This window comes from Strix uralensis, chromosome 7, assembly GCF_047716275.1.
Source record: "Strix uralensis isolate ZFMK-TIS-50842 chromosome 7, bStrUra1, whole genome shotgun sequence".
In the NCBI taxonomy this organism is placed as follows: domain Eukaryota; kingdom Metazoa; phylum Chordata; class Aves; order Strigiformes; family Strigidae; genus Strix; species Strix uralensis.
In genome coordinates this window covers 1,629,653-1,647,036 of record NC_133978.1, presented here as the reverse complement: position 1 = coordinate 1,647,036, position 17,384 = coordinate 1,629,653, and the positions used below count along the sequence as shown (strand labels likewise).

The window sequence follows — 17,384 nt, the reverse complement described above, 5'->3', positions numbered from 1 at the left end:
TGTTTCCAACAGAGTCACTGGCTGCATACACTTAGGATTTGCATTATGGCAGCTTGCCACATCATACTTCTATTACACTGGTCTTTATTTCTTCAGCACCCTGCCAGATCAGAATCTTTTCTTTAAAATGATTCCTTCTCCCCTACCACCACAAAAGCCTGCCCAGTCTGGGAAGGGCTCCTGAACTCTCTCTGCTTTCAACTAGCATTTGCAAGGTCAACACTGTTATCCAAAGAAGAGAATAAAAAAATGCACCAAAAGGCATATAGACTATTTTTTGGTAGTGACTGGGCTAAAAATCTACCACCAGCAGGTTCTACTGAATGAATCCTTAATTTCACCTTTTTTGTTAGAAGTCTTTTGTAAATGCAGGAGTTTGCTCAGAAGATATCCTCACAGACATGCACAAATGCCCTCTCAAAATAAAAAAATAGTTCTCACACACACTGTCATCCTCAGAAAGGTACAGCATTTCTTTATACTGCTAAGTCAAAGATACTGCAATCAGTAACTAAAAGACAGATCAAGTGATTTTTTTCTGCCTATGCAATTTATGTTTAAGTCATCATAATCTATGCAGAAAATGCAGGGGAAAAAAACTAAAGTATGACTTAATAAACTCTTGCTGATTCCTACTGCAAACAGGCTTCCTTTTTTCCTGCAATTACAGAAGAGGGATTTTTTTCCCCACCGCTTTCAGTTGCCACAAGCAGCCTATTGTTTGGATTTAACCATGCAGCACTCCTGATGTAAACCCACAGCTCACATTAGCAGGACAGACTGCACGTAACTAAAAATCAAACAGAAAGCAACTCAGTCCCATTACAGTAAGAGCAGTGCTTTGTACTAAATACCTGCTCGGAGCAAACAGAGATACATCCCCTGCTTTGGCACAGCTAGAGAAGACAGTGCCTGTGCATAGTAGAGAAGTCTTGCAATACCTTCCAAATATCCAAGTGCCTCTACATACGTTGTATATCAGATGACAGCTTAGCAGCCTGTTAAGATCAAACACCATGCAGATTAACTGCCCCAAATCCAGGAAACCAAAAATTCCTCAAGACTATATCTCTATGCCTCCCCGCACAGAAACACCATGGTCACCATCCTCTCTCCTTCAAAAATTGAGTCAAAAATCAGTTGGACACACCAAAATGAGTCATCTCGGTGCACTGGTACCTTAACTCTGAAAACTCCTGGCTCCGTCCCTCTGCTAAGGGAACTGAAATGCCATAAACTCACTCGTAGCTGTGGCAACAGCAAATGCAAATCCTGCCACACTGCAAAACTTCACCAGTCTCCTCCAGCACATGTGAACTACATGGGAGCAAAACCACCCTTCCCCTGTGCCTCCCCCCACCTCCAAGAATAAACCCAGTCTCTGAAAGCTGTTCCCTCCCCCAAAGCAAAAAATCAAATTGGCAGAGCAAAGTTTAGCCAGACATATTCCTTTAGCAGGATTTGTACTAGCTGTGCTTGAAGGCACTTACAAACAGGGCCCAGAAGAGTTTGGAAACGGCGCACAAGAAGAGGTTCAAGGTGTCTCATGTATGACTACAAAGACTACACCCACTGTTTAAATTAGGTGAGGAGCTACTGTATTTGCAGCCTTGAGTTTCAGGCTGACCAAATCATACCACTGCTGTTTTAACACAATGAAGTCAGCAGTGGATATTTAGGCATAGAAGAGAAAATGGATTTATGTGACACATTTTTAAAAAATAATCAGAATTCCAAAGAATATCAGCATATCTGAATGCAAACCCAAGAGCTTTTCTTGGGAGATATGTCAGATATTTCTAATTAAGATGCAGCCAGTAACTGTATATAAGAATCAGAGGTTAAAACACAACTGGTGGGGGGACAGAGAAAAAAAAAGAAAGGAAGAAAAAAAGAAAGCATCACCTGACAAGTTTCCAGCAGCAAAGTCTGTGTGAACTGTAAGACCTGAATTGCAAATTTAGTGAGAGTTTTACCTCTGAGCCCAGCAGATGCTTGCAGGATATCTACTTGTGGTTTGCAAAAACTTCTCAGATGAACTTTCAATATTCTCAATGGCAAACAAAGAGTGAAAGCCCCAACCGATGCTTCCTGCATGTTGAGAAGTTAGGGTGGGGAGCCTCTAGTCTTCTGGGTTCGGTGGGGGTGTTGGTTTTGGAGTCAGGGTTGTTTGCTTGTGTTTTGTTGTGTTGTTTGGGGTTTTTTTAAAGGACAGTTTGGGTTAGAATGTGCAAATAATTTTAGAGACTGAAAAGACTGCAACTAACCTTCACCTATTTGTGAGCAAAGCAAATTTAATCCCACAGTCAGGTTATTCTATCTGGTAGCAAAGCAAATGAGCTAAAAACGAAGGAAAGGGAGAGTTACCATGGGATACCAAGATGCGTCACTTCTCTTGGCTCTCTTGGTGCCACGTGACATCTCAGCCGTGAGTGAAGAACTCGGCAGATGGAATAGGAAAAAAAAAAATGTAAAAAGGTCTCTAGATTATAGCAAAGTTTAGGCTTTTAAATCCAATTTGCTAACTGCTTATAGCTCTAGAAATACAGGCAAGCTATATTTACCTATAAACCAAACTACCTGTCTATAAATCTATTGCTACTGTGCAATAAATATACGTTTTCCCTTCCAACAGTAATCATCTACACTTTTTGGTTCCTTACAGTAAATTTACTCCAAGCACGTTCAGAAATGCTGTCCTTGCCATCTTCACTAAGAACTATCACTTGCCTTTCAGATGAAGCAAAGCAGGTCAGTAGTTTCCACCTTGCTCATAAATACAGAAGCAGCCACTTCACAGCAATAGACACGGGCAGTCAGAGTTCAAGAGAGATGAGAAGAGGGATAAATCACTTTGAATTTCCTCTCAAAGTTATCACTCAGGTCACCAAATCCCCGCCTTGGGACGGAGCCCACTGAACCAAGACTCTCTTTTAATTTTCAAGACATCGCTGTTTAGCAGCGCGCTGCTGCAAAGCTGCCGTGTGCTGCGCACCACATGCTTAACTATACTTTGATTTTTACCTCACTCAGTCCAGTATAAATTTTTAAACATCGCCTGCTCAGAGTCTTTCTTCTCTACACAAAACCGTAGAGTGGTTCAATGTTTGATTTTCCCTTTTTTTTTTTTTTTCCCCCTTTTACAGCTGCCAATTCCTTTCTAGCATGTCAAAACAGCTCTGATTCAAAGGACATTATTCCACCTCCATCCTCCCCCACCTCCCAAAGCCGCCTAACACCCACAACGCTGCCAAGCACCAAAATCTCCAGGGAAATTTGGTCCTTTCATACACCAGCCATGCAAACCATCTCTCCATAGTAAAAAGCGATGACCAGTGTAAGAAACCTTTACCCTCCAAGCTGCCCCAGTGACTTCCACGGTGGGATCGCAGAGTTTCAGCTCTACCCAAACATTACGTCACGCTGAAAGGGGAGCTTGCAGGGAAATACTGAAGCCTGTCTGTCTCCAATGCATCACGGTAACCTGATCATTACCCCAGGCACCAGCTGGCAAGCTGCCACTCCAACCTACCAGCTATTAGCACTCTCCTATTAGCTCCAGATTGCAAAACTTTGGTAAAGTAACACAGCAAATTATCCAAGACAACTGCTGCTATAATCTGCTCTTAAACACCAATTTTTTATCACCTGAATCATTTGCTACTATGCGCCTGTTTCCCATTAGCTACCAAAAATACCGACTAATACAGAAGCCAAGAAATCCCACATGTAATCTGCTACTCCAACTTGTAGCCCCTGTGTTAGCACACATCTATATGACACAGCATTTGAAAACACCTAGGTATTATTTATTACCTACTTACGAAATGAAGTTTCACATTTCTGCAGCCAGTTTAACACAGATGGTGTTACCTTCTTCAAAACATTGCTTTAATAAGCATTCCCGAGCCAGGAGATACTGTCTTTAACAGCCATGGCTACGTTTATCTGACTCTAACCTTTCAGCAACATCCTGCAGCAGGGAATACCACAGCGTAACTGTGCACCACCAAAAGAAAAACTTTCCCTTGTTATAAAAGCTTGTTGCTTCCTTGTTTTATTTGACGCTATTTTTCTGAATGAGGAGGGCCTGGGTATAGTCATCCCCTGCTCACGGTTTGTGTAACATTCACAGAATCACAGAATTGACTAGGTTGGAAAAGACCTTGAAGATCATCCAGTCCAACCATCAACCCAACATTGACAGTTCCCAACTACACCAGATCCCTCAGCGCTAAGTCGACCCGACTCTTAAACACCTCCAGGGATGGGGACTCCCCCCCTGCCCTGGGCAGCCCATTCCAACGCCCAACAACCCCTTCTGCAAAGAAATACTTCCTAATAGCCCGTCTAAATCTTCCCTGGCACAACTTGAGGCCATTACCTCTTGTCCTATCGCTTATTACTTGGTTAAAGAGGCTCATCCCCAGCTCTCTGCACCCTCCTTTCAGGGAGTTGTAGAGGGTGATGAGGTCTCCCCTCAGCCTCCTCTTCTCCACACTAAACAACCCCAGTTCCCTCAGCCGCTCCCCATCAGACCTGTGCTCCAGACCCTGCACCAGCTTCGTTGCCCTTCTCTGGACACGCTCGAGTCATTCAATGGCCTTTTTGGAGTGAGGGGCCCAAAACTGAACACAGTCATCGAGGTGCAGCCTCACCGGTGCCTAGTACAGGGATAAGATCGCTTCCCTGTCCCTGCTGGCCATGCTAGTGCTGATACAAGCCAGGATGCCATTGGCCTTCTTGGCCACCTGGGCACACTGCTGGCTCATGTTCAGCCGGCTGTCAATCAACACTCCCAGGTCCCTCTCTGACTGGCAGCTCTCCAGCCACTCCTCCCCAAGCCTGTAGCGCTGCTGGGGGTTGTTGTGGCCCAAGTGCAGCACCCGGCATTTGGCCTTAGTGAAGCTCCTACAGTTGGCCTCAGCCCATCGCTCCAGCCTGTCCAGGTCTCTCTGCAGAGCCTCCCTACCCTCGAGCAGATCAACACTCCCACCCAACTTGGTGTCATCTGCAAACTTACTGAGGGTGTATTCGACTCCCTCATCTAGATCATCAATAAAGATGTTAAACAGGAGTGGCCCCAAAACCCAGCCCTGGGGGACACCACTCGTGACCGGCCTCCAACCGGATTTAACTCCGTTCACCACAACTCTTTGGGCCCGGCCATCCAGACAGTTTTTTACCCAGCAAAGCCTGTGCCCATCCAAGCCTCGAGCAGCCAGTTTCGCCAGGAGAATGCTGTGGGAAACGGTGTCAAAGGCCTCACTGAAGTCAAGGTAGACAACATCCACAGCCTTTCCCTCATCCAATAAGCGGGTCGCCCTGTCGTAGAAGGAGATCAGGTTTGTCAGGCAGGACCTGCCTTTCATAAACCCATGCTGACTGGGCCCGATCATCTGGTTGTCCCACACGTGTTATATGATGGTACTCAGGATGAGCTGCTCCATCAGCTTCCCAGGCACCGAAGTCAAGCTGACAGGCCTGTAATTTCCCGGATCATCCTTCCAACCCTTCTTATATATGGGCGTCACATTGGCCAATTTCCAACCAGTTGGGACCTCCCCGGAGGTCCTCTTCTCACTTCCTCCACTCCTGATCATTTCTTCTCCATGCTGAAGAGTCAAAGTTTATTTACCTCCTTTTATACAACAGTTGCTCCATGCCTTTGATTACCTTCATCATCCTTTGCTGAACGTTTTTCTTTTTGGAGATGGAGGACCAGCTGGCATTCAAGAAACAGGGAATCATGAAAAATGGATATTATTTTTTTAAACAGTAAATAGTTGTTTTGTTCTCTACCCCTTCACTAATAACATTCATTGGTTTACTACTACTTTACAGATATTTTCAGTGTATAGATCTCCAAATTCAGGGAAAAAAAGCCTCCCAAGAGCAGAACAAAACCCAAAACTAATAATGTTTTGCATCATGCCAGTGTTGCAAAAACAAGCATTAAGTTTCAGAGACAGGAAAGGGCCTGGGAAGTGCAGTAATCTCTTAAATCTTTCACAGTGGCCATTTCCAAAACTTCATTTCAACCAGAGCAGCAGAGCAAGGCATTAATCACATCGCTGTCTGTGAATGAAGAAGCCTTCCTCTGTCCTCTCACGTCCCTCTTCTAAAGCACTCACCCACTGTCTCTCACGCACAGCTGGGGACCCACATATTTCTTTTAGATGTCCCAATTCAGGCTTCTCCACATTTTTGCAAAGCGCCCCATCCCCATAGGCACCCCAGTCCCTCTTTTCTGCTCAGAGAATCAGATCAGCATCCTCCCTCCTCACGCGTGTCGTTGACCCCTACTCTGCAGCACTGCTCAGGCTTGCAGACACGCGACAGACAGGGCTGCTGGCAGCTCAAGCAAGCCCTGGAGGAGAAGGAGCAAAAGCATCAGTGCTCTGCAGGTGCCGAAGCCAAAAGGGCAGGGAGGAAGGCGGCAGCTGGAACAAGGGAACGTGGATCTCGTGTTTAGTACTGGCAAGCCTGAATTCAAGAGCCCACGGGCTCCATATAAAATAAGTAGAATGTGCATGGTAAGCTGCTTGTGCTTTGTAAAAAAAAATATATATATATATATATACACACACACACACTTTGATCGCCTGTACAGATTATTTCCTGATGCAGTACCAGCAAAATGATCTCTACTGAGGCACACAAAAACACCCCCACTTTTTTATTAGTAACCAATTGCTGCTTTACAGTTTCTTTGACCTTGTACCACATACCAGATTCCTTACCTCACCTATTCCTTACCACACACACTCCAGAGTGCCCAACACTTTTTATGTCATTAATAAACACAGTACACCAAGGGGCAGAGCTGTATCCTGAAACTTCTGCCTAGTACGCAGATTTTTTCAGTTTTCAGCCCCCCAAACTCCTCCCAACACAGGATGACAATTCAGATTTGCTTTAAAGTGTCCATTTTCGCTCCACCCCAAATTACCACAGATGAGCAGATACTGGTTGAATATAAGAATTTTCCAGATAAAAGTAAAGAATCAGTGCAGAAACATGAAAAAAGTCCTTTAGGCGGGCATTTTACTGACAAACAATGGGATTAAATACACAAAGAACTTCAGAGTTAGCATGACTTTTGCAGGGATGATGCATCTTGCACAAGCAAGAAGCAGCAGGACGCAGACAAAAAAATTGCTGTTTATGTAAGTTGCCTTAAAGAAACAATCTTCTAAGTCTTTAGACTTATCCCTTGCAAGGCTGTGGGGTAAAAACAAAGGTCGTCCTTGGGACAACCTGCCAGGTACTCCTACTGCACAGTTTTGCACGCTGGTTGGGGTAGACTGGAAGGATGAATTAATTTTGCTTGTGATGATAACTGGGTTTTCACTCAAGTGAGCATCCAGCATCCACCTTGAGAAGAAGGAGAATCAACAAGTCCAGGAGCAGGCCTTGGGCACTCCACCTGGAATTTCAGGTTTCAGAAGAGTTCTCCCTTGTAAAATTCAAATTATATGAATGTGGTCTGTGAAACCGCACTCCTTCAGGCATTCAGGTTGTTGGATGCTCTGTTCCCTTCTTTTTTTCCAGCGAGACACTCCCCTTAGACCATTTCTCCATCCAGTTTTCACACTGTACAGGGACACCCTCCCGCCCACCCAGTATGCACTCCTGAACAGACACATGTGCCCACCGGCACGACATTTCGACACGTAGATCTCCTTACAACAAGGTATCAAATCTTGTAATACCTGAGTAACCTTGTTCACCAAGTGGATCACCATCCTCAAAGGTCTCGGCTGTTTCACTGATAACTAATGTACACCTTTTGGTACAGGTGTTCACGCTGCCTCTTTCTGAACAGTAAGATTTCGGCATCATCTTTCACCAATATCCACTTGTCATCCAGGTCAAATCAAGCCAAATGAGGGTGAATGGCAGTAAAAGAGTATTAAGGCAGTTTGCCAAGGCGGGCATTAAATGATCTGCACTGGTTCTCCAAAGCAACAGACAGAAGAGCCACGGCTGGCAGGGTGTTACTGCATTGTCACTCACCCTCCACTCCCCCTTGAAACTCTCCCTTATCCTGAATTCCTCCTGTGCACGCTTTCTGTTCCAAGCTCAGTTCAGCTCACATTTTCATCCCAGTCTCTGCGCCTCCCTGCTGCCATCGCAGAGCCTCAAGACAATGACTGAAAATCCAGTAAAACTGGTGCTTGGTTTTCCCCTCCAAAGGGGACAGGTTTGCAGAAAACTGACCGTTGTGCTAGAAACTGCAGAGAGGAGCTCCCTTTCCTTACCTTAACCCCGACGCATGCAGTGCATGTTATAGGAGCAACAGGCTGATGACTCCAGTCTCAGGCCAGCAGTGGTACCTCGCACCATGCTCAGAGATGCATTTCTCCTGAAATACCATTTTTAGGACAAACGTACACCATGCCAAGCTACACAGCACCCAAACTATGCTGATTTAAGACTGCTCAATTCACAGCGCTGCAGGTATCACATCACCATAAGACAATCAACGCCAGAGCTCTTGAATTAACAAATTGCAACAGCAGTCCAAATGATCTGTGTTTGGTTTCTGTGGAAGTTGAAGATGACAACCCCAGACATCATTAATTTAAGAGCTAAAGTTTCAATTTGGGTCTGGATTAGTAGTTAGCAATACTCATTGCACAGGAGAAAGAGGCTCAGAATAAAGCTTCCTAATTAAGGCACTGCTTTACAGTGGAGAAATACAAATAATTACTATCTGCTTTTGCCCCCTTGCCTTTTGGCTAGGCAACCCCGTGTGCAAACAGTGGGGCATTTGAGTTGTGAAGCTGAGTACACACAGAAGTTAGCTCATTCATACTGGCTGCTTCAGCTGTGTAAGTAAGAGACAAAATACTGCTTTATATATATTATGTAAAACTAAATCCTACACAATGTAGCCAAATAAAATTTTTAAGCTCTTTATCCTTACGGTATACTCCTTTATTTCATAATTTTAACATAGCATTCACTGTAGATAACATTATTAAAATTTGACAAGGGAGCAGTCTACTCATTATAAAACGTTTCTCGACAGAATGCTTTGGGGAAATCTTGAGGGTGTGAGCACGAAATCAGTGTATTTTCATGTACCACTTTCAATTTTGTGATTATAATATTTGTGATTAAGTATCCTAGGATACTGCATGCACTTTACCTGTATAACTATTGCTCTAAAACCAGAGCAAGTCAATTAACTTAAAAAAATCAGGCCTCAGCTCCATGACGTCACCACCTTGCTAACAAATCTGAAACCTAACCGGTAGATCATGTTCCAGAGCTAGCAGTGATTTAAGGACAGAGCTGTCCTTCTGCTTCGATAAACCTGCCTATTAGTCCCTAGGGGTTACGAGCAGAGCGCTCACGTGCTGACTTACAGCAAGCTGACATCCTCACAAAGCACAAACACAACCTCATGCTGAATATTATTGGAGTATGAGAAAAATAATTTACAGGAATAGCACCTACAACAGAGCTACTTGCCTCATCTCCTTTGTAAACAGCTTTTAAACTGCCAGGTACAGCTATGATTAAGGAGCAGCTGGAGATGAGAAGAGACATCCTCATAATTGCTGACAGGTAAGTTTATTTAAGCTTCAGCACAAGCATTTAAAGATGAAAGGGCCCAACCAGGATGCTGAAAGACAACTGACAGCTTTAGGAATCCACACCAGTTTTCAAATAATTTCTGTGATGTAGGGTAATGTTTATGATCACAGCATTCACTGGGAATTAGATCACCCATTTAGCAGCAGGTTTGCCAGATCAACTGTCTGGGGACTTTAAAGAGGATCAGCAAAAACTGTAGAGCATTGCAAAACTGGAGTCTGTGCCTTTGCATTCTTGGTATTCAGCACCTTCCCGGAAAAACTTCACAAAAGACTAAAACACACGGGGAAAAAAAACAAAACAAAACACCAAGAGGAAGAGCAAGTCCAGTGCTACAGTTGATTTCAGGAAAGTTGCATGTTGTGCCTGTTGACTGCTATGCCCAGACCTGTTAGGCTACCTCTGTCTTATCTGCAGTGCTCGATTTTGCAGCTGTTGCTGGCTTCATCCAAATGCTTTTCATGCAAGATTATTATTTTTGGAGCAGACAAGAGTTTGATGAACCAGTACTATGGCAGGGCAGTTACGCTGCCAGACGTAGACCATCCAAATCTTTGGCAGGGGGCAGACACAAGTAGCTGCATCAGGCTGAGAAGGGGCATCAGTTAATTTGGATCAGCGACAGCATTGACAAGACATCTGAAGGAACCTTGTAAGAACAGTTAACATATCCTAATAATAAAAAGAGCATTTGTGCAAAGTATGTTCCTTACCTTTTCTGCCACTTGCCTTTCAAGATGTGCCATACAGCTGAGGGAGCTCTCAAGGCTACATTTACACCAGCTTTCTAAGAAACTATTAGTAAAGCTTGGGGAATTTAACAACGTGTCAATGTCTGGAGATGGCTGCAATGAAGCTCCACAATGCAGAAAAGGGCAGGGAGGAACCTAAAGGTAGGAGCATGCTCTAGACAAGATGATATTTAAGTCTGCCTAGATGGAACTCGGACACAAACATGATTTGAACAATTGCGACAGTCACAGAAGAGGCGTCTGGTGACAGAGCAGACATCCTCCGCTGGGGCTACAAAATCCCTCCGCATTTTAATACCAAATATTCTACCCATCCTTTGCTACATATTTATCACCATGGAGCAAAATGTATTAGGTAACATTTTGTCTTCCTAAGTAGTACATGGAAATCTGTCGAAACAATTGCTGACAGCCTTTCAACTATTCACTGGAAACGGGAACAGCAGAGGAAGGGGGAGCACAGGCCAGGAAAAAAAACCACATTTTGTTTTAATGCATCTTGAAAACAAATCTATGAGAACAGAGAAAAACATTTAACAAATTAACTGAAACAAAGCAGCTTGTGCAAGAATCCAAATAACCATATCATCTGTGGAATAATAAAACTGCAAAATCATGGAGCAATTTTAAACAACTACGTCTGTCATTAAAATAATGAACAAACTAGTCAAAACTTATCCAGTGAGAGAGCGCTATTTAATAGGGTCTAATTCAACATGGGAACATAGCCTGTTGGATCCATCTAACAACTGAAGTTGGGCGAAAAGAACCAATTAATAATGCAGCTTCCCAAGAGGCACAAACCCCAGAATATCACCATCAAAGTCTATGTCTCCTGGGTTGCAGGCTAAGATGATGCCTGGATTCATTAAATGCTTCAGCACGGTTTGAATACAGGTTTGCTGAATGCAGAGAAACTAGATACAGACCAGAAAGCAAAACAAGATTAGAGATTAACAAAATGGCGTTCCCCTTGTGAATCCAAATAAACAAGACATTTTGAACTACTTCCAGCGTGACTTCAGCACGAAATAACATTTGCACTTCAACATGATAGTTGATGTTTTAACTGCATGCTAAGAGCTATGGAAACAGTCAAGCACAGCAGCCCTGAGTTTAACATGGGCTGCTCAGCCTTCAAGGGAAGCGAGCCGTGCCTTTCAGATAAAGGCTAAATGTATTCACTCTTCAAGCACTCAAACCCAAGTAGACGGCACTGGTTGCTTCAGTATTTGCTAGCTGCCCTGTCCCACACCCAGACGTCTCAGGTAGATGACATGACACTTAAAAGCAGTCGGGATGGCGTTAGCCATCGAACCCCAACCCAAACCTCATGTACACAAGAACGGAATATAGTAAAAATCAAGCCAAAGCAAAAAGGAACACAAGCAAAGAGGATGCAAAGCAAGACGGAAAACCTATTTTCTCTTTGAACACATGCAAGAATTGGTGAGCACACCCTTACAGGAAATCCTATTACTTGGGCCCATAAACTATGAATCAAAGTAAGTCAGAGCCAGCCTCAGGACAAGGAACAGTCATTTGCTAATTCAGTTGACAAATCCGGAGAAGGAAGATTCCGCCTTTGGATTAAGGATTAATCAGCAGAAGGTACAGCCTATTATCATTAACTGCAGCCATTTCCTGCAAGCACATCCTTTGCCTTTTCCAAGAAACAGGGGAGCAGCTACATGTCTGAGGGCAAATGAATTAGGAGACAAGAGTGAAACTATTGACAGGAACCTGCTTTACACTACTCACTTACCAAGAACCAGCCAAGCTATTTAATGAGCAGCAATGGCTAGGAAATCTACCAAAGTTGAATCTGATCAATCCAAATAAACTGAGCACAGGGAACTTACACTATCTGCTCCAAAATTAAATTAAATCTTCAGTTTTGAATAAGTGCCCAAGATGTTATGCCACCACGTCTCTCCTTGGACTCCTCACTCCTGCCTTGGTACACGATTGCTCCATTAACATGGGAGGAAGCAGCAGAAGCACATCAGACCACAGACTGGATTCAGGCCTCCCAGGGGACTGCATGGATTCACTCTTCATCCTCCTCACTTTTAAAACACAACCTGTGGACTTTCGTGTTTGTACCAAAACCACCTAGGCAGATCCTGCAACATCTACTTCCCATTCCCATTTCTACAAGACAGTTTTGATTCATGCAGCTCATGTGCATCTGCAAAAAGCTGGGGGGGGGGGGGGGGGCGGGGGAGGGTAGTAGGGGGTCAAACAGGCGCCAAGAGGGATGCCCACACTTTCCCAGAGGGCAAGGGTAAAACCAGCAGAGGTGGTGCTGTAAAAGGTGTTCCCTGTTGTGTGCAGAAGGTAAATAAAGGCAGTGCTTATACAGCAGATCCCCGGCTTTAACCTGCCACGTCACCTCTTCAGTCATCAACAAAGCTCAGGCATTCCTGGCAGCAAAGGTATTAGTTAAAAAGTCAATGTCACAATGAACTCAAGTCTTACAGAGGATACAGAAAAACTCTAAATTCAGGGAAAAGGGAAAAGGGAAAAGGGAAAAGGGAAAAGGGAAAAGGGAAAAGGGAAAAGGGAAAAGGGAAAAGGGAAAAGGGAAAAGGGAAAAGGGAAAAGGGAAAAGGGAAAAGGGATATTAAGTAATAGTTTACTACATTATTCATAACATCTGTGTATTGGACCCAGGGGAAACAAAAGTAGAATCAATACAGTGACATGAACTTCTGATGTCTGGTAAAAGTATCTTCCATTCTTAATATTTATATAGTTGAAGGAGGGTGGGGAAAGTAGGAATTTTTCATGACTGATGAAAACAAGCCTAGATATCACCGTTTGTCCAGGACAACTACCACATGCATACCAGCTTTCAGAAAGCAGCAACTAGAAAATTAAAGCCTGCTCATAACAATTCACCTTAAGCGTGACAGAAAAAAAATCCATTCCCTCAATTTCAGCAGCATTGATGTTTAGTCATGGCATTTTTCTCATTATTTGTGGTTACTGATGGTATTTCTTACAGTATCTGTGAAAGCGCTACTCAACATCTTAATTGTACAACACTTGAGATTTAGAGGCATGCAGTACTCTGACATCTGTAAGAGAGGGGCTAAAACCAGCTCTCCCCAAAACAAATTTGCTTGGGGCAGCCACAGGAAGATTTACAACTGCATTAGGAAGAATCACAACTGAAAGCTGCTTTTCTGCTCTGTCCCTCACCACAGCCTCTCAGAATCAGCTAGTTCAGTCTCACTAATATTCAAGAACGTTTTGAGAAAAAGGCAGCAGCTTTCCCAACTGAGAATGGAAGGCACGAAAGACTTGGTTCATTCAGTGTGCCAGTCACTCAGGTTACACACAAACAAGTAACAGTTTTAAAAACATGCTCTTTCTCAAAATCTTTGTGCCCAATAGCTCCACTTTTATTTTCTGATTCTTACGACACCTCCCCCTCTAGCTCTTAAATCAGTCACAGAGCTTTCCAGCACAGATCAAACCCAACAAAACCACGAAAATCTTAAAAGATGCATTTCAGCAAATCCTCACACAGCTTCAAAGTATTAGTAAAACATAAAAACATAACTACAAGCAACAAGAAAGGGTATACACCCCATTTATTTTCTCTCTGCAGGTCATTCATCTACGTCAAAGCCAGAACCAGGAACAGAACCCAGGTATTCCAGCTGCCAGTCTGGCTGTCTACCCAACCTATCACCCCAATTTCAACAGCCAGAAGGGCAATGATTTCCTTATAAGTAGGGTTTTGGAAGCAACCTGCATCTCAAGTTTTGCTCTTAGTTATCCTTACCTGAAAGCTGGAAAAAAGAACTAAGGGATCTTTCAGTTGTCTCTTGCTACGATTATACAATTTAGTACTGGAGTTAAGACTGTGTAATTATTTTTCTTGAATGAAGATAGTGCCAGGCTGGCACAAGCAATGTCTAAGCCAACAGAAAATGGAGGGAATCATCATATTCGCTGCTAAACCACGCTTTTGAATGAAAGTCTCACTTAAAGAAACCAGCCAGTGCAGGTGCCAAAAGAAATGGGTGCCATGCAGCTGCAGGACAGCAAGTCAGACAATGCAAATACACAGGTGAGGACTGCTGACTGCTGCAGTACTGAACACTGCCATTGGCACACATGCAAAAAATGAGTAATCCAGAGCAAAATGGGTATCTGCCCGTGCAAGTCCAAAACAAGAACTTACCCACCAGCTTCAGGTCACATTTAATATCAGTTTACAGTAAACAAAGTATTGAAAAAGCACACCACTCCAACACACAGGTGCTTGAAAATGCAAAATTCATTTACTTACCTGAAATTGCTTTTCTACCCAGAGCACTCAACTCATCAGGTTAGAAGCTCACTACAAGTATGACAGTCAAAGCTCAGAAGACCTGCTGCTGGCTGCTTCTCACACAGTTGTAAGAGTCACTATTAAAAAAAGAAAAAAAAAACCACACAAATAAAACCAATTACATATTAAGAAGCAGATCTAACAGCAAGCCTTCCATTAAAATATTAGGACTTATTACAATGTGAAGAAGACCTCAAGGTCTACCAATAGCTGGGATATATAGTAAAGACCATGCTAACATGGACAGCTGCGCTTTAAAAATAGTATTTCCCAAAGGGTGCAGAAAGAGGAAAGATCCCTGTGTCCAAATAAGGCCTATAAGCAACTTTCACTGGATCTGAAGGAGGCCTGGAGTCCTCATTCATGCAATTTGTGGCACCCCACAGAGAGCAGATCCACTACTCCCCACATGCACCAGCCTTCCTGCAGGAATGTATCTTGGACATACACTCATTTTCGTCCTAGCTTGCACCAGGCAAGAGTGGTTTGGATGAGACCATCACCCCCAGAACAATGTGGGAAATGGAGCTGCCAGAAATGGGTCACTGACCACCTGATTTTGTCCAGGGGCACCATAGACCAGAAGCCATCTACTCCCAACATCATGGGAATCTCAGTGTTTCACTCTTGAAAGCCATACCCAGTTCCAGTGATACCTAGCGCAATCAATCAGAACAACTCTTCAGATACACATCGTCAACTGGAGCACAAGCTAAAGAAATAAATCTTGACATTTCCTTTGAAGGGAGCTGGTAAAGTCACCCAGGCTCTGAACCAGGCATCCCACAAGATAACAGGTTTTGCTGACAAATAAACTGATGCAGGGGGAGCGAAGGAGGAAGGCTGAAAGCCTTTTCTGCTAGTCTTCAAGATAACCAAGATCATTTACAAGAGAGAGCAAGCACTTGCACTGAAGCAAAAACAAAACGTAAAAATTGAAATGCACATGACCAAAGTCCTCAAGTGGCAGCACCCAGGTAACAGGTTCCTCTCCATCCATTGTCTAACTTTTGCACAGCCAAACGTTAGAGCTGGCAGCAGTAGACAAACCACTCAGCCCTGCGGCTGGGAAGCAAAGACACTCTTCATCCAACCCCTCCAGCTTTCAAGGGAGACAAAACCAGGGGGGAGATTCAGAAGAGAACCAGCCCCTTTTTGCATGGGGCTCTGTAGGGGTTATTCAAGTAAACTTTCGGTTAAAGGAAAATCTGACAGTCTCCCTGCTCCATTCACATTAGTCAGAACTGATTCATACGTTTCCACTCAAATGGGGGGGGGGGGGGGGGGGGGCGGGATGGGGACACAACGGACGGGACAAATTCTGCTTGCTGAAGCAGAACCAAATCCAAATAACTGACTGCCAGCAAGCAAGCAGCCTGTGGCATGGCAATTCTGCTTTCTTGGACTCCTTTTTAGCTATGTTTAGGATTACTTGGAAATTCACTTGTGGGTTTTGCATTCTTGCCTCATCTTCAAGATTAATCCATCTTGGGGGAGGGTGGCATCAGGCACCACCACCTCTGAACACCCACCCTGAGCACCCATCAGGCCAGCCTCCAGCAGCCAGAAGACTCTCTGTAACAGGCTGGAAGTCAAATGGCTTCTGTCTATCCAGATAGAGCTTAGTAAAAGCCTTGCTACCCTGCACTGTTTGCTGTAGGATTGTAGTAATAAGAGCTAATGTTTACAAAATGTAAGAGAAGTTATCCATCCCACAAACACCCACTAGCATGTCTTCAGTAAGGAGGAAGGCCCTGTTTCCATGAGTAACTGCACTCTTATCTCGTAACAACAGCCACCCTCCCAAACACATCATACTCTCTCTGCTCAGGCACACACTCATCTGCCAAGTTTTATGAAACCCAAAAAACCGTCCATCTGCTGAGAGCAGCATCAGCGTGAACCACAAAAAAGCCAGCCTGCCATACCCCTCCCCGCATCCGGAGGGAAAGCTCCAAACTCTGCGTAGTCACTTTTCCAGGAAGGACAGTTCCCCCCTGATCCAAGAGACGATGGAGCATAAAGTGACACTCAAACATAAACACCCATTTTTGATGAGCAAGTCATGAATCAGCATGTGCTGCTGAGCACCACAAGCGCTCCCAAGATGCTCCGTACCGGCTGTAGCCTCTTACTCTCTGGTATAAAGCCATACAGACCCTGTAAGGACATGTTTTCTGACACATACAGAATTTTTTCTGAGCCAGTTAGATGAAAGCAGAAGCAATTCACACCAACAGTTAGCTTCTTTTACTACAAAAGTTACACAGATAGCAGAACTGTATGGCAAGGTTTGATTAGAGCTCATTCCTATCTTTCTTGTGGCACACACGGCACTTCATTGTATTTTTTGAAAAACTCTTAACATTTGTTACACACTTTTCAGAAAACAAAAGGTCTACCTTACCTAAATCGATTAGCCTGTATGTCAAACTCCTCCACTCCTTCCCCCAGAGGAAGGCCCTTCTGTTTGCACAGCAGTGGCTTCCACTCTGCTGGGGTACAGGCTGCCAAGTTCAGGGCCCAGTTTCCTTAAACTGCATGTTAATACCTTTATGGAAGTAGTTCAGTTTCTGGAGTTGCTAGGCAATAGCGAGCCATAACGGCACGAGAGAAGCCCACTTCTATTTTAGCATATAACGTGACAACGTTCAGCTCTCTCTGTGATACCACTC

The 17,384-nt window shown here is 44.0% G+C and overlaps 1 protein-coding gene across 22 annotated transcripts in view; it reads right to left on the bottom strand.

The window, feature by feature from the left end:
• Positions 1 to 17,384, bottom strand: part of SGMS1 (sphingomyelin synthase 1) — a 101,087-nt gene that overhangs the window by 57,771 nt on the left and 25,932 nt on the right. For 11 of the 22 annotated variants that reach the window (XM_074874138.1, XM_074874139.1, XM_074874150.1 and 8 more), the window contains one exon: positions 14,664 to 14,786. The gene's annotated coding sequence lies outside the window, so the exon portion shown is untranslated. Of the gene's footprint in view, positions 1 to 2,367; positions 4,177 to 14,663; positions 14,787 to 16,637; positions 16,656 to 17,116; positions 17,232 to 17,384 lie in introns of those variants that run through there. The other 11 variants (XM_074874142.1, XM_074874144.1, XM_074874141.1 and 8 more) reach the window with 4 other exon arrangements.